This window comes from Macrotis lagotis, chromosome X, assembly GCF_037893015.1.
Source record: "Macrotis lagotis isolate mMagLag1 chromosome X, bilby.v1.9.chrom.fasta, whole genome shotgun sequence".
Taxonomy (NCBI): Eukaryota; Metazoa; Chordata; class Mammalia; order Peramelemorphia; family Peramelidae; genus Macrotis; species Macrotis lagotis.
In genome coordinates this window covers 510092323-510110840 of record NC_133666.1, presented here as the reverse complement: position 1 = coordinate 510110840, position 18518 = coordinate 510092323, and the positions used below count along the sequence as shown (strand labels likewise).

Below are 18518 nucleotides of genomic sequence, written 5' to 3'. Positions count from 1 at the left end.
TGCTTCTCCTAAGGCAAAAACAAGTTACCTATCAAACAGGAAGCACTGTTGTTCAGGATAGAAGATCAAAGCCTTCAGTAAATTTTATCTTTGACTTAAGCTTTAACTGCTATTCTAAAAAAATCTGTGAATAAAAAGTCCCCCCACTCCAAGTAGTTTATGAAGGGTTTATTTTTTTTAAATTACACCTTCAAATAGTCTAATTTTGGTTTGTTATAAAACAATTTAAATGATTTTAAACCTATTTCCTACATTCCAGTAATACAAAATAATATTCTTCCTTAAAACTAATATTAAAGGTACATGTAATCATGAATGCTCTGTAGGTTTAAAACCTAAGCAGCAAACTGAATTACCTCCAGGTTTTTCTTTTGCTTAATTTGTTGATTACTTACTGTTTTTTAAATAAGTGAAGTACTAAAGTATATGGAAGACAGTATACTTTTTAAGAAAAGCATGTTTTCTGTTTTACAGAATTTCATCATTTAAAATATTGTTATTTTAATAAACAAAAAAGAAAAAAAAGTTGCCACTATTTGAAATGTATGTCTTTTGGGAGGTAAACTATTCAGATCCCTACTGTAAGTTTGTTTTCTTTTTTTCTAAAATATGTTTTCATTGAGTTATTCTTTTTAAATAACCGTAGTTTTCCTATGTGTTCTTCTCAGAGAACATCTTAATATTTCAAGTAGTATTTTTTAGGATAAAAAATAAAAAAGTGAAATAGGGGAAAATTGCCATATCTGATCAATATATTGATAGTCTGAAAACATGTACAGTGTGCAACCTTTCATCTTTACAAAGGGGTAGGGTGAGAGAATATCTCTTTTCTGGGATCATTTTTAGTCACAGTTTTCATCCTTTGGGTTAGCTCTAAGAGATTTAGTTCAATATATGTTTAACTTATTTAAAAAAAATTTTTAGGAAAACATTTTTATACAATCCATCTTGAAAAAATATAATGAGATAATCAGTGTGAAAAAGAAAATACAAAATTTTGTTCAAATTAATTCCTAAACAATGATAGATCTATAGTTAAAAACAGATGATTTCTATTCTAATTATAGATTTTTTCAAGTACTGTATTTCTCCATGTATACAATGCTCCCTTGTAAAAGATGCACCTTAATTTTGGGCCTGAAATTTGAAAAAATATATTGCATAAAGTTATTGAACTCAAGTTTTAACATCATGAAATTCAAATACTTTCTGCTCATAATGTTCAGGCATCTATTGGGCAAGTCTGGTGTGTGGGCATATGCTTAATCCATTCTGTTTCATGATCTTGAAGCGCCAATTGTGCCCTCCTTTGAAATCAGTAGCTTTTTCGTCAGCAATTCCTTCTTGCTTCATATGTTGAACCATCTTTATGAACACAGAAATTCCAATTGCCTTTTGCTTTAATTTCCTCTCTAGATCAGGCTCTTTGGCTGACTTGCCTCTTCTTCTGTCCTGGCCTTTTCAAGAGTTTATTATTCCTGTAGCCAGTCTCAGATTGTTTTCTCAGTTAGAGGAGAACCAAATATGATATTCAGCAGCATGATTTCTTTTCATTTTTGCAAACTGGATCATTTTAAACCTGAATTCAGCACTGTGTGATAATCTTTTCTGAGCCCTTTCTGGGCAAACATAGCCTATCAGTAACAAATGCAAAACATTGAGCTCAAAGACTACAGGCATGAAAAAGCCAGAAATGTAAGTTAAAAAATCTACAGCTGCTGCATAAGATACTCCCAGTTTTTTGACCCCACGTTTTTCAAAATAGGGTGTGTCTTATACATGGGATAATACAGTATAAAAGCTTCCAAATTTGTTTGTTATCAAAAAATGTTGTTTGTTTTCTTATCCCCTCATATATACTTATTCATCACTATCATTGGACTGAGATCTCCCTACACTTTGAGCCCAGTGTGGGCCCAGATTATAGGGTAAACAACTCTGGAAAATAGAGGTATCAATATCATGGTATCCTCTTGATATTTATACTTTATATATTAGTCATACATTAATTAGTAATATACTAACATACACTGTATCTGGAATCTAATAAGACTTCTTACCCACATACTTGGTTTATGCTTTTGAAATTAGAGTATCTCAAATGTATTCTAGGTTTCCTGACAAATTGTGCCCCCAATCTCTTAATCCTGGAATTTTTATTCCTACTTGATAAACTTGATCATCACGGACTCATATAGAGACACACACACACACACACACACACACACACACACACACACAGACACACACAAAATCTCTCTCGCTCTCTGATACTAAAAGAAATAAGTACTAAGTACCTTCCAAGTAGAGTAAAATGGAAAAAAGAGGATTTATACATGAAATTTCAAATCTGTTGAGTACAGCTTACTTTTAAGGTATATAATAAGTTCAGCATGTAGCTTCTAAAGTTGTCCTATTTGTCAATAATTCCTTAACATTTTCCTTCTCTTCTGAAGTTTAAAATAAATTCTTCATTGACCTTATTTTTTTCTATTTTTCCTTTTCTTGAAACCTATATCTTAACATCATTCAATTCAAATTTAACCCTTCTAAAGTGAAAAAGAAAAAAAATCCAATCTTTTATAGCAGTAAGGATAAATCAAACAAGCAATTTTTCACATCCTTTCTGTCCAAAATACACTTGAATCCATCATCTTTTCAACAGTAGATAAGTAACATACTTGATCAGTAGTCCTAAAGAATCATGGTCATGGAAACAAAGACCCCACTTATAGGTCCCCTGACTTGTCTAATTAATTTTTTCATGGTTCTTCTATACCAAGGAAACTCGCAGTCCTGCCTTTCTTCCTACTCTCTGTTGCTTTACAAGCCCTATCTTCCATGATTGAATTGTCTATATTATTAAAAAATTATCTTCTATTATAATGCAGTCTTGTGTTTTCTGTGGACTATAGCATAAATGAGCATCTATTTTTCTGTTTTTTTTTTTAGACAAAGTTCTTCTATAATTTATAAAACCCTTGAATATGGCACTTTTCTGCACTCTGTGGAAATAAAGCTTCCACTTAAGCTAAGTTTATTGAAATCTTACTTTTTAAGTCTTTTAGGTCATATACTTTATTACTCTAACCCAGGATCTTTTTTATTTTTAAACAGCAGCACTGGTAATGCTGACTTGTTAGTTTATGGCGAGTTCTCATCTGATGATTTTATACCAATACTGGGAAAAATTTTTGAATATATCCTGGAAGTATTTCAAGCATTCTCATATATTGATTATTTAAAGAATAATTTAATTCTATAAAGAAAAAAATTACACCCACAAAGTCAAAATATACTCTTCTTAGCTAAGTAGTTTTTTACCTTGATACCTTTATAAAATATTGATTTTCTTTTGAAATTCTCCTTTACTATGTTTAAATATTACCTTTTGCTTTAAGTTGATCTACAATGACATTAACATTTGCATTGTCTAACTATAGTTACTTTTAAAAAATAATCTATATATCTTTAATTTGTTCAAAAAATTTTGGAAACCAAATAATTCTCTTAAGTAGACTGTTCAACAGTCTTATACCACTTAATGCATGTGAAATATTTGTTTCCTAACCTTTTGTTTGCAATTTGTTTTGGTGATGTTTTAATATAATGAAATCTAGCTAGACTATACTCTGGTTTTCTAAGTTTCATTTACAGAGACTTAGCATTTTACATCCTTGGGGAAAAATGTCCATTGTTTCAACATAGAAATGAATCAAGTTAGACAAGTGGAAAATAATATGCCAAGGTATATTGTTAATGCTAAAATCATTTTTGCATATGAAATTTCACTAATAAAAACAGTAGCATAGTGTCCTAGTAATAGTGGCCTGTCAAAATAAATATGAGTGAGTCATTTGAAAACACATATAATCTTTGAATAAAATGTAGAAATGTAGAGGGACAATCTGTTAGAGTGAAAAATAATACATTTTTATACATTGTCCTAGAGTTTAGTTTGTCTCATTTGATAAGCATTTATAAATTTAATCAATAATGTTGAGCTTTTAAGACTATAAGTTCTTTTTCATCTAAAATGTTTTGTTTTTGTTGTTTTTCTCATAGATTAAAAAAAGTTAGGAGCAAGCCATTTCTGCTTTCTAAAATTTCCTTGTAAAACTTTTAAGAGTAAAGCAAAAGCTGTCTCCTATCTTTTGAGGTTTTCAATTGTTGCTTGGCATGTAGCCATGTAAGAACCTGTGCACAGATGAGTAGGTGTGGTATGAATGTTTTAGCTGCATTCATCATAACAGTCATGATCTGTTCAAGATTTTGTATCTTCCTCTCTGTTTAACGGCTGTCAATTTTTGTTTTGGCTGCTAGTAGTTAACCTTGAAAGGTCTTTTGTTCTATGACAGTTGAAGGAATTGGCACAGCTTTCCTTCTCTTAAACAATTTGTTAATTGTTTATAAATAAATGAGGTTCTCTATTAAATTCTATTGAGTTCCTTTATTTTATGGGAATCTTGAAATATCTAAGTGGTTGGTCATTATTTCTGCATGATTAAAAAGTTCTTTAATGTTGTTTCAAAAAACACAATTCTTTTTTTGCTTTTAAAATTTTTGCAGTGTACATTTGCCTTAGTATAGCAAACTATATTTTAAAAAATCATGTATAGTGGAATTTTTAGTTATTTATAATTGTAGTTGTATTGCAGTATGCAGAAATTTGCTGCTGAAAATTGTTATTAATGTTGCTTTTGACCTGCAAAGAGAACCCTAAACCTATATAATTGATATGTAACTTAAAGTGTATATTAATAACATTAACTTTCAAGGGGTCTATTTAGCATTTCATCAGATAACTTATACTTAATGCATTTTGAGTAGTAGTTCTATTTCCATAATGAATAAGCAGTTATTAAGTACCTACCCACACACTAAGTGCTGGAAATAAAAGAGGCAAAAGACAGTTCCTGCCCCCAAGGAGCTCACAATCTAATACAGTAGACAATAAGCAAACAATTTTATACAAGCAGGCTGTATTCAGAATAAAAGATTTCCCATAGAAGATAGAATTTTATTTTGCACATGAAGAAAGCCAAGTAGGTAGAGTTGTTGAAGAAGAACATACCAGATATGAGCAGCCAGGGAATATGACCAGTTAGGAGATAAGTGACTTGTTTTGAGACACTAAATACGATAGTATCACTGGATCAAAAAGTGTCTGGGATAGGGGACTGGGAAGAATAAAGGGTAAGATATTGGGAAAGGTTGGATGGGATAGGTTATGAAGTAGAGGGATTTAAATTATTTGATTTAAGGGACAATAGGTAGCCACTGGAGTATTTTATGTAGGTCAGTAATATCATTAGAATAGCACTTTAGGAAAATGTCTTGGGCATTTGAATGAATGGGTTAGAATGAAGGGAATCTTGAGACAAAAAAGATTTAGCATTAGGCTATTGCAATGGTTGTCACATTAGGTGATGAACCCTTTACCAGCCTCGTGGCAGTGTCAGAGGAGAGAGGAGGCATAGTGTAGACATATTGCAGAGATGTGGCAACTGTTTGGATATTGGGAGTGAACTATAGTGTGGAATCAAGGATGAAATACAGGTTGGAATGCTGGGGGAAGAACAGGATAATGGCACCTTCTATAATGAAAGGGAAGTTAAAGGGGAAGGTTTACTGGTAAAAGTTAATGAGTTCAGTTTTGAACATGTTGAGTTTAACTTGAGGTCATTATGTTAGGGCATGATAGTTTTTTTTTTTTAACCTTTTAACATTTTAATTTGTTTTCCAGTTATGTGCAATAGTAATATGTAACTATTATTTTTTGCAAGGCTCTGAATTCTGCAGTTTTTCTCCTCCCCCACACCCCAGAAGGCTGTCTGATAGTCTCTACATTGTTTCCATGTCATACATTGGTGTAAATTGAATGTGTTATAAGAGTAAACATAGCCCCCCTCCCAAAGAAGATGGGAAACCTCAAGAATAGAGAGAAGTAAAAAAAAAAAAATTACTTCAGTCTGTGTTCAGATTCCAATGGCTCTGTCTTTGGGGTGGTTGCTTTCTTTATCATAAGTCCACCAGAGAAGTTGCTTCCAAACTTTTCTCACAGTTGCTATTGCTAGCTGTACCTCCACTCTATTTCTCCCCACTCTCATTTATTCTATTCTCTCTCTCCTTTTATCCTGGCCCTGTACAAAGATGTGTTGAAACTGAGTACACTATCCCTCGATCTTCCCTCTCTTCTATCACCTATTCCCCCTTCCCTCCCCCCAATCCCCCTTATCCCTTCCCTTTCTTCTTACTTTTCTCTAGGGTAAGATAGATTTTTTTGCCCTATTAAAATAGTCTGTATGTTATTTCCTCTCTGAGCCATTTCTGTTGAGAATGAAGGCTCACTCATTCCTCCTTGCCTTCCCCCTTTCCACTCCATTGAAAAAAGCTTTTCTTGACTCTTATGTGAAATTTCTTAGCAGCTTCTTCATTTCCTTTTCCTTCCTTCCAGTACTTTCCTTTATCTCCCATTGACTCCATCTTTTTACTATATTATACCATTATATTCTGCTTTTTTCTATGTCCTGTCTATATATGCTCCTTCTAACAACTCTTATAAATGAGAAAGTTCACATGCATTATCAATATCTTCTTTCCGTGAATACAAACAGTTCAATATCATTAAGTTCCTCACAGTTAGTCCTTCTCTTCACTCCCTCTGTGCTTCACCAGAGTCCTGTACTTGAATATTAAACTTTCTGTTCAGCTCTGGTTGTTTCAGTAGGAAAGTTTGAAAGTCCCCTGTTTCATTGAAAATCCATTTTTTTCCTGTGAAAGAGGATGTTCAGTTTTGCTGGGTAGTTGATTCTCAGTTATAAACCAAGATCCTTTGCCTTCCTAGAATATCATATTCCAATCCCTACGAGCCCTTAATGTAGATGCTGCCAGATCCTGTGTAATTCTGACTATGGAGCCTCAGTAGTTGAATTGTTTCTGGCAGCTTTTAGAATTTTCTCTTTGATTTGGGAGTTTTGGAATTTGGCTATAATATTCCTGGAAATGTTTCTTTTGGGATCTCTTTCTGGGGGGTGACTGGTGAATTCTCTTGATTTCTATTTTACCCTCAGTTACTAGGATCTCAGGGCAATTTTTCTGTCTTGAAAAATGAAGTCTAGGCTCTTCTCCTGGTCATGGCTTTCAGATAACCCAATAATTTTTAAATTATTTCTTCTGGATCTGTTTTCAAGGTCAGTAGTTTTAACCATGAGATATTTCACATTGTCTTCTAATTTTTGACTTTTTTTGGAAGAGTTTTATTTCTTCCTGATTTCTTGCAAAGCCATCAGCTTCCTTTAGTTACATTCTGCATTTGAAGGTGTTATTTTAGAGAGCTTTTTTATCTCCTTTTCCAACTGGCCAATTATGCTTTTTAAGACATCCTTTCCCTCAATTTGCCTTTTGTTTTGCTTTTTCCATTAGGCCTAAAGTGGTTGGGTTTTTTTTTTAAATTTTTTTTTTTTTGCAAGACAATGGGGTTAAGTGGCTTGCAGCTGGTGCTCCTCACTCCACACTCATTCTGGTTTAGCAGAGTTCTCTCCTCATCCCTTCAAGCTATTGCCAGTGATCTCTGGGCTGGGTTCATAAGAGGTAGTTTTGAGAATCATCAACATAGAGATGATAATTCCATGGGAACTAATGAGATCACAAAGTGAAGTATAATAGAAAAGAGAGGAGTACCTCGGATAGGACTCTGTGGTATTCCTGTAGTCAGAAGGCATGATCTAGAAGAGGATCTAGCAAAGGAGATGGAGAAAGATAAATCAGGAGAGATGAGAATGAAGGAGGAAGAGGAAACGCATAGCAAATGGAATGATTTTTTCCCCAAAAAATAGGAGGCAAGGAACATGAAAAGAAAGTCTACAAAACGATACAGCCTGTTATGGACTTAGCATTAGATAATGGAGTGAGACTTGATGTACAGATGAGAATGAGGGAGTGGGGAGAGTGGGTTTCAGGAAGATAGATTTGTTCTTCAGTAATTGATGGTTCAATATCAGTGGCATGATAGGGGTGGAAGAATAGTTGTTAATCATTAATCGTTGGAAAGCAGAGTATGACTGGATTTACACTTTTTAAGTCATCTTCTAAGAGTCTGTTGAGTGTGAGGTGAAATTTCATCATTTCACTTGCCATCTACTATTTGTTGTCTTATTTGTAGTCTTTTTTATTAGAATTATTTATCCTCTTGCAAATCTTTTGCAGATGATTTGTACCTATCCTTTTATTTCTCATCCATTACAAAATGATATTCTTGGTATAATATTTTTTATAAATTTATTTATTTAAGTTAATGGGACTAAGTGACTTGTCCAAGGTCACACAATTATTGAGTGTCTGAGGTTGGATTTGAACTCAAGTCCTCCTTATTCCAGGGCTGCTACTCTATCCACTGTGCCACCTAACTGCCCTCTATTGGTATAATTTGAAATAATTCCATATCTTTATTGGTTATGAGATTTAATGTGAATATTAAGTATATTAACTGACTTTTTGATGCAGCAGCTTTTTAAATTTGATATAAATAAAATGTTCTGTTTTGACTTCTGTGATTTTTCTATCCATTATTATTTGTGACTTTTATAGATGTTTTACTTAATGAATTTCTTCTTAAATTATATATCGGAAAGGTATCTTTGTTTTGTTTTTTTATGTTGCATTCAGTGCAGCATCTGATGCTGAGATGCAACAAAGTATGTATTGTTTCTCTGCTAATTGTGCTAATTTTGGCTAATCAACAGAAAACACAGGTTCTCTATGATATCAGCTCCACTCTTTACATATGTGGAACCTGTGGTTACAACAAATAAAGAAATTTTGAATGCTGTGTATAAATTTAATTGCCATGGTAGGATATTTTCCTGAGATGTACACATAATTGATGAGATTGACACACACATTGCCAAAATTGGTTCTATATTTGGTAAACTTGAATGAAATTTTAAGTGACAGAAGATGAATTAGATGGCCTATTATGAAGTTCTACAGAACTTTTGTACTGACCTCTTTGTTTTGTGCCTGTGAAACCTGGACAGACTACCAGTGTCAGGCCAGGAAATTGAACTGCCTCCATTTGAATTGTCTAAGGAAGATTCTGAAGATCACCTAGCAAGAATAAGTACCAGACACAGAAATCCTTTCTCTGGCTGAACTGCCAGACATTCATACTTTAATGCAGAGAGTAAAACTCTGAAGGCTTGCTATGTTGTTTGAATGTCAAACTTATTTTTCCCTAAAAAAACTGTTTTACTGAGAACTCACTCAAAGAAAACATTTACTTGGAAGTCAGAAGATGCAAAGACATTTGCAAGGTCTTTCTGAAGAACTCTAGAACCAATTGTGAGATATGGGAGACACTGGCATAGAACTATCTAATATGCATCAATGAAGGCAATGTGTTTTATGAGTAAAGAAAAATTGCAGTAGCTCAAAAGAAACGTGAGATCCTCAAATTGAGACATATTTTTCCAAATGTTCATGTGAATTTTTTGTGTCTGACCTTTAGAAGAGCTTTCAGAGTTTGTATTGATCTAAATCAGCCACAGTTGGATACAATGTACCTTGACTGGAACATAGTGTTATCATTTTGGTCTTCTTCAAGCTTGGCATGTAATAGCATGGCATTTCGTGTTAAAGTTGCTTATTCGTTTGAACTTGTTTTGGTACAGTGTATAAAGTTTTGATCTTATATTTCTCTAAAACTCAAGTTTTCCCTAGTAGTCTGTTTTCTTGTTATTATGTTTTTATGAGTTATTAAACTATTTATTTCTGACTTGTAAAACAGGTGTCTCAATGCTTGTACCTACTGCAAAACCAAGCATGCCAGAGGAAATTTGGCCAGTTATCCAATTGATGAACTAGTTGATAGAGCCCAACAGTCTTTTCAAGGTAAAGATTTTGCTATTTTTAATATAATCATTTGTCCTTCAAAATATGTTTCTTCTGATTCTAATTTAGTCTTTATTTGAAAAAGTTTTCCTAAATTTCTCATAATCCAGTTTGGTTATTTTACAGTTCTGGATTTCACTTAGATTGCAAAACTTCATTTGCAAATTAAATTTCTCCAAATATTAATATTCAAATTGTATGTTATCAATGCCACATTTTTAGTGTGACTTATTCCTTTTAGATCATGTACCAAAGAATCCAATACCATATGCCTCTGTTATGAACTTTATAATAACCCGTAGGGTCTATCAAGAAAAAATATAGTGGAAACATTTCCACCACTGCTTATTTGGTATTTGGCAAATTTATCTGTATTCATTTCCTGGTTTACAAAACTGACATTATTAGCTCAGACAAGTTGGTGAGCACTAAAACAGATAAATAGATGTGTTGAATGAGGGTTCACTATCAAATCTACTTCATCTCCTTTTTCTATGATCTGTAGAGTATGGCAGAAATCTTCTGGTTTTTCATCTATTTCATCAGTTCCCCAGGGTATGTGTGTTGTGTTTGATTGACAGCTGGTGGTACCTTGGTTGTAGATGTCTATATATTTGTATAGAATGAAACTACTGCCTGGGCCATTGCTGAGAGAATGAAGACTGTGCTTATGGATCAAGCCTTCCTTGTATTGTTGATAGTTGTGTGGATTGAATTAGTCTCCCTCCTCTCCTCTCTATCCTAACTCCTTAGAATGAATAACCCCTCCTTCAAATTACAACTCTTGTGTTATTTCATACAGTAGGCCTTTACTCATTCCATAGTTTTCAGGATTCATTTTTCAAATTTCTTTTTATCAACCTGAGTATCTCTTGCCATTTATTCTAACAGATGGCCAAGTTTTTTGCAAGAGTTAGGAGGAGGGGCAGCTAGGTGGCTTAGTGATTAGAGCATGATCCCTGGAGTCCATGGGATGTGAGTTCAAATGAGGCCTCAGATACATAATTGCCTAGCTGTGTGACCTTGGGCAAGCCACTTAACCCCATTGCCTTGCAAAATAAAAGAAAAAAAAGTTAGGAGGAAACTGTATATTTTGGGGGTTTTTTGTTGTTTTATTTTGTTATTAGGATTTTCATAGGAACTTTAGAAAGTTCAATGGATAAAATATGTTTGATGATCATCCTATTTAAAGAATTATGCCTTCATATGACTCTTCAAATTATTTTTTTCTTTTTGACATATCATATAGCAAGAAATGAAAACATACTTTGTCAGTTTAGTTTACTGAGTATATCAAAAGTACAATGATTCAGTCATATGTAAGTATTCTAAATCTCACTTATTTCAAAATTTTACTAAGAAACTTAAAAATTATAGAAGATAGACATGCTTATAGTTATACACTGTACATTGTTACAAAATCTATTCCGTTTTTTATTGAGAAACAAAAATGTATTTTGTTTCTCCTGGAAAGTATTTAACACTTAAGATTATCATGTTATAACAATGATGACTGGATTGTATAGTTCTTTTATAAATAAAAAAATCCATATTTGTTTATAGTTTAATTATTATGCCTTTGTACATTCTTAGAAAAGATACAATTTAATAGATGACTTATTTTTTTTAATTGCAACGAAAATGATAATTAGTGCTGGTAGGAATTTCTTGCAACAAACTTTTTTTGGTGTCTTGGTATTGTAGTTTGATGTCAGTCAGTCTGGTTCAAGCCTTTATTACCTTTTATTTATATCAGCCTCTTTGACTCATGTGTCTCTTCTTCTCTATTGCATCCTCATCCACATGGCTTTCAAAATTATATACTAAAGACTGTTCTGATGAGTAGCTCACAAAGTTCAGACTTTCAGATAAGAGCCTGATCAAAGAAAGCAGGAAGATCATCACAGTATGGTTTGGGGAACACTCTGAGTAGTGAACCTGAAACCAATGTACGCTGGTTCAGACTTTTCCAATGATTGAGTTCTAAAGTCTTGAACTTCTGGAAGATGTAAAGAAACTCACTGAGCCAGCAGAAGCAGGGTTGAGGGAAGTTCCTAGAACTGATTTGGAGCTACAAATCATGGAAGTATGTGAAGCTTGTGATAGATAACCACTTGCTGCTTCCTTCTCCCTGCCACATGCTTTCAGCTTATACACCAGGACTGTTGAAGAACCACAAATTTACTAAAACAGCTACTATGAAAGAGAAAGAAAATCTTGTAACAATTTAGTATGACATATGTCAAAAGGCATAAGAACAATGTTTCATGATGATTATTCAAAACTGACTATTAATTTACAAGGGAAAAAGTTGATCTTTATTAGTATAAAGGGTTTATAAGGATTCCTTTTAAATAAATCCCAGCCATGTAAAGTCTTTGAAAATATAAACATGGGGAGAAGAGTAGCTGTATTTGAGAATTTTGTTGAGGCTACATAATGATCAATGCTTATGACCTTGTAAAGTTATATTTTATTTCTCTACTGTATTCAAGAGCCAAAGATATAATAGAGACTGTTTCTTTCTCCAGGAGGATTGTGTACTATTTTACTCATATTAAGAAAGGTGTTTTTTTTTTTTTTAAATGGAGGAAAAGTGAATATAGCAAGGAAGAAAGAAAAGGGAGGGACTTTCTGCGTCTTGTAATTTGCAATGTATTGAAAGAAAAAAATATGCAAAAATGGAGTGTAGGGGTAAGAAAATCAGACTTCACAGTTGTCTAGGAGAAAAAAGGTAAATGTGCATATCCAAAATCAACAGGGAAACTGGAAGAGATGGGTAAAAAAGGGGCTAGACAAAGAGAAGAAGGCCTAAGGAGTAAGATCAGACCACTATAACTACAGTTAAAATAGTATTTTTACAAAATTTTTCACTTGCCATTTTATTTTTCTTTGTAGAAGGAGGGAAACTTAGGGAAGAAAGGAAATCTTATAAATTTATACCCACATATTTCTTTCTTAGCTTTGTATGAACTTATGCAAATAATCTCATAAAGGGATGTAGAAAAAAAAGACAGTGACTTTAACACAACAGTTATAATCATTTGAGTTTCAAGGAAGGATTCAGACTTAAACAGAAACTAACTAATATAATCCTAATGAATGTGTGATTCAAAGTACCAATGCTATGATTATTTTTTTTTATCAAACAAGGAAAATGCAAAGAAATAAAGGCAAGGAAAATATATAATCATTTGTTTGGCATCTTCTATATTGTAGGCACTCTGTAAGCACTTAAAAATCATTATTATCCCCATTTTACAATTGGGAAAACTTTACTCTAGCCAACACACCACCAACTACTTCAGTGAATAAAATGTCTAAACTTGTGGATTGTAGACAAAGCAGTTCTTGGAGAAAATGTAAATCTCTGAGCATATTGATCAGCAAAAGACAGAAGCAAAAGGTCAATGAAGCATGTGACTAAGAAAAAAGATGAGCAAAGGAACAAATCAAAAAGCAAACCCAAATATAGTGACTTTGAAAAATTGAGATAAATGTGAAAGAGAAAAAAAACTTAGTAATGAAATTTTCTTGAAAAGACTCATAAAACAGAAAAACCTTTATGTACTTTGAAAAAAAGAGAGAGCCAAATCACCAACATAAAAGCAACAAGGATGCAGTTATAGTTGTTGAAAAGGAAATAAAAGAAGCTGCTACAATTTATTTTTCCCAATAAGATGTTGATAAAGCTGATAACATTGAAAGAAACTTGTTAATACTTAGAAAAATCTAAAAGAGCCAGATTAACAGAAGTAAAAAATTTAAATAACTCACCTATGAAAGACATTGAAAGGAGCGGCTAGGTGGCGCAGTGGATAGAGCACTGGCCCTGGAGTCAGGAGTACCTGAGTTCAAATCCCATCTCAGACACTTAATAATTACCTAGCTGTGTGGCTGTGGACAAGCCATTTATCCCTATTTGCCTTGCAAAAAAGAAAACAGAAATTGAATAAGTTCAAAAACGAACTTCCATATAAAATTTAATTTAAATTAAAATTCAATTCAAAAATTCAAAGAATAATTACTTCAATACTTTATGAATTGTTTGTAAAAATAAAGAGGTAAACCTACCAAATTTCTGTTATGCATAATTCTTTTGATACCTAAATGGGGAGAAAAAACTGAGAAAGATTACTGTAGACCAATCGAATTTATGAATGTTATTATAAAAATAATGTATCAAATATTTGCCTGTTATTCAGAAGAATAAAGAATTTGGTAGCTTTTTTTTTTATTTTGTGATGTGTACTTCTTAAACATTTTATCCTAGGTCATATTTTTTAATCTGTGAGTACTGGAGACATTAAGGTTCTATGAAAAACTATTCATAAAAATTTTAAGTGTGGTACTTCAACAGTAGTTTGGGATTAAACATTGCTTAAAATACTCCATAAGACAGTTGTCCACGTGGAATCAAAACCCAAACTTTCTAATGATTTCTTATTCTAATTTCTTCTAAAATTTTGTCTCTGAGTTGACAACTTTTGAACTTCCACATTTTTAAAAAAAATTATTTTTTTAAGGGTTAAGTGATTTGCTCAAGGTCATACTACAAGTCAATTATTAAGTTTCTGAATTTGACCTCAGGTCCTCCTGACTCCAGGGCTGGTGCTCTATCCGCTTGTGCTGCCTACCTTCTCAAACTTCTTCATTTTAAACAATTTCTTCTTTGATAGATTATGGAATTTCTAATCTAATCTCTAATCCAGAAGTTATTTTTTTGAAATCACACCTTCTGATGAGATTTTTAAATAAACTTTAATACTTTAGAAATTAATATAGTCCTTCAAAGCATATTAAAGACATGTATTAAAGAAGTGAGAATAGGAATTCATTCCTTCTCCCTTCCACCCCCCCCCCCCCCCACAGTCTCCACCTCCCAGCACTCTCCTCATTTCCTAAGCAAATATATGTTTTAATTGTTCTGATTTTTAAATAGACAGTGTTTTCCTGGTCACTTGGTATACTTATTTTTACCCAAGTCCTCTTCTAGATTATTTTGACTCTTTAACCTTTATTGTTTTTTTCTTGTTTTTGTGATTATCATTTTAGATTATCCTTTTTATTGTACAGTTTTCTATGGATCTGTTTAAGATTAGCTAGTTAAAATCTAGCTGTTTCATTTATTTATAAAACCAACAGAAAAATTATTTAACTATATAGCAGATTTAAAATACCTCCACATTTCAATATTGAAGGTTAAACCTGGTTACATTTTTTTATATCCTTAATGTCATGACAGTACTTGATAGAGACCAGAATGAATTTACAGGGTAGGGTTTTCTAGGATAAATGTATATTGATTTTTCACAAACAGCTAATCAATCTCTTGTGCAGTTCTGTATGTAATGGAGCAAAGCTTTTTAAGTGTACTGTCTGAGTGGTGTGGAAATTATACCTTTCATTCCTTGACTGTAAAAATCAAAATGTAGGAATGATGGATGAACTCTTTATTGTTATGGTGGGCTTCTCTTGCTCTGTTGTCTGCTTGATGATAGGTCCTTCGGTATTTATGAAGAGCCATGACATCGAAAATTTTTGAAAACAGTTCCATTAATTTAATATAAAGTTGGAGAAATGATTAATAGAAAACAAAAGTCTATTAATGATTTATTGCTTTCATCATAGACTTTTTAAAAAATTAAAAAAATCCTTAATTACACATAAAAACAATTGCATTATTCAGATTTTAAAAATTTGAGTTCTATATTCTCTCCCTCTCCCCTTCTGACCCACATTGAGAAGGCAAGCAGTTTGATACAGGTTTTATAAATGCAGTCTTGCAAAACATATTTTTGTGTTAGTCATATTGTAAAAGGCAAAACCCCCAAGGGAAAATAAAAATATGCTTCAATCTTCATTTAGATTCCATCAGTTCTTTCTCTGGAGATGAATATTATTTTTCTTCATTAATCCTTTTGAATTGCCTTGGATCATTGTGTTGCTAAGAATAGCTAAGTCATTCACAATTTATCATTGTATGGTATTGCTGTTACTATGTACAATGTACTCTGGTTCTACTCTTTTCACTTTGTGCCACTTCCTATAAGAATTTCCAAGTTTTTCTGAGAACATCCTAATCATTATTTATGATAGCATAATAGCATTCCATCACAAGCATACACCACAGTTTTTTCAACCATTCTTTTGCTGGGTATCCATTCAATGCAAATTTTTTTCATTCCAAAATGTTCTGGTCACTGTTTTTGTTCTTATATGTCTCTATTAGTGATATTGCTGGATCAAAGTTTATAGTCCTTTGGTCATAGTTTAAAGATTAATCTGCATAATGTTTGAATCAGTATATAACACCTTTGGAGTATTAGCATCTGAGATTTTCCTCCATCCTTTCCAACATGTATCATTTTTCTTTTCTGTCATATCATATTAGTCAATTGGATGGGTTATTTTAATTTTATCATAGACTTTTAAAATTAAATTTTTTTTCAGACCAGACAATAATAGCACTATAAATATCTTAGTAGCAATTTTGTTTTTTTTAATTGTATTTTTTTAATCATTATTTTCATTATGTCACTCCTTTGGGAAACTTATTTTCTTCTTATGGAGAATGAAGAGTCATTGGACTAGGTCCTTCCTCAAAATTAAGTTATGAGAGGAATTTACCAGTGAGGAGAAGGGGGTTTCAGAGGTGGAAGTGCTAGCTATAAAAGCATGACTGACCTCTTCTTCAAAATAGAAATGCCAGGAGAGTTCTCTGAATTTTTTTTAAAGGAAAGCAAATATATTATGGATCTTTTTTGATTATTCCCTGAAATGATGCATTCTGAGCCATGTCTGACAGTCCCATGTAATTTTTGTCCATATATTCCAATAGTCTTGCTATAGTGTCCATCTTTTCCCTTCCTCATTGTTCTCCTGAGATTAGAGAATTATTGATCACAAGTTGGAAGTGACTTTAAAGATATAGATTTGTTTTTAGATGAAAAAACTGGTGAGGTTGAGTGACATAGGTATCAGAGGAGGCAATTGAACTTGAGCCCCCTTAACTCCACAGCTATTACTTTTTCCACAGAAAACACTTTGAACACATCTTATTCCTACTTGACTACATTTTACTGTCTTTAAGGTAGACATTTCTTATTATGTCCTTTATTCTATTTTTCCTAAAATATTTTTTGTAATATGTGGTAACCTGCTCAACCTACTATGTTTGGCTTCATGTCTTAGTATAGTATTAACATTTAATTCTTTACAAATTATACTATTCTACCATTTGTAGTCATATATTATCACCAAAGCAATATTTTTTATTTTTACTTTTAAAAAAGTTTTATTGATTATTACACATTATATGTGTGTGTGTGTGTGTGTGTGTGTGTGTGTGTGTGTGTGTGTATTATTCTCATTTCATGAAAGGTGTTGTAATATAGGTAATTTTATCTGAAACATTCCACGTAAATAGCACTCTCCCTTCCTTTCTAATTAAAAACCAAAAAAATATGTATTTTATTTCTTCTCCACCACCTGAAAAAGAAATTAAAAAAGGAACAAATTTCCTGTAACAAGATGCATAAAGTAAATTTCTTAGTGTCTGTACACTTTACCCCAATTTCAATCTACCTCCCTTCACCACCACCCCCAGTCCCCCAGTTTCATTCTACAAATAAATTCCTTTCTATTCTCTCATAGACAGCATGATTCACCATGAATCTTGGTAATCATTATATTGATCATAGTTCTTTTAGCTTTCAAAGTTTTTTGTTTATTTTCAATGTCATTCTGTATAAATTTTTTTGGTTTTGTTCATTTCATTATGTTTTAAAGGACTTCAGAATTGCTTATTATTATGATATTGATGTTAGAGTATAAATTATTCTCTCTTTGTTATTATTTCCCTTAAGCTTTTTTTTGTGTGATTGAAATAATTTATTTCATTGTTTCTTACAGTGCAGTAGTAGCCCATCACTCAGTTTATCTTTTCATTCCTCAGTTGGTGTGTGTCCCTTTAATCTTCAGGTTTTTTGTTTGTTTGGTTTTAGATTATAAATTTTTATTTTTCCAATGATATGCAAAGGTAGTTTACAACATTCATCCATTTGTAAGTTTGAGTTCCACAATATTTTTTTACCATTCTCCCTTCCATCTTCTAGTAAAAGTTGTGTGTGTACATGTTTTTTGTTTTTGTTGTCATTATAAGAAGAGCTACTATAAATATTTTTCTGCATATGGAACTTTTTTTCACAATCTTTTAGGTGTAGACCCAGCACTGATATAGACAAGTCAAAAGGCTATGCATTGTTAATAACTTTTTCCTGTGCTAAAAGCAAGGTGAAAGGAGATATGTCAGGTATGAGAATCAGCAAGAAGTTTAGGTTGTCTAAACTGTATAGTATAGCAAGGGAGTAATGCATAATAAAACCAGAAAGGTAAGTTTGAGCAGAATTGTGAAAGGCTTTAAATGATAATAAACACAAAAATTTTATTCAAGAGAAAATAAGAAAGTGACATAGGTTCAAACACCTTTACTTTAGGAAGATCTCTTTGGCATTTATCTGGAGGATAGATTGACCTGAAGCAGGGAAACCAATATGAGGATATTTTTGGTCATTTAGGTGAGCAGTGTTAACCACCTCCATTTTAGGGTAGTGCCTAGATGAGTA

General features: G+C 32.5%; 1 protein-coding gene across 2 annotated transcripts in view; it reads left to right on the top strand.

Moving 5' to 3' along the window:
• The first annotated feature begins 8530 nt into the window (after nt 1-8530).
• Nucleotides 8531-18518, top strand: part of LOC141502286 (threonylcarbamoyladenosine tRNA methylthiotransferase-like) — a 417183-nt gene continuing 407195 nt past the window's right edge. The window contains exon 1 of one of the 2 annotated variants that reach the window (XM_074206948.1): nt 8531-9891. The gene's annotated coding sequence lies outside the window, so the exon portion shown is untranslated. The remainder of the gene's footprint in view (nt 9892-18518) is intronic. The other variant, XM_074206947.1, reaches the window with a different exon arrangement.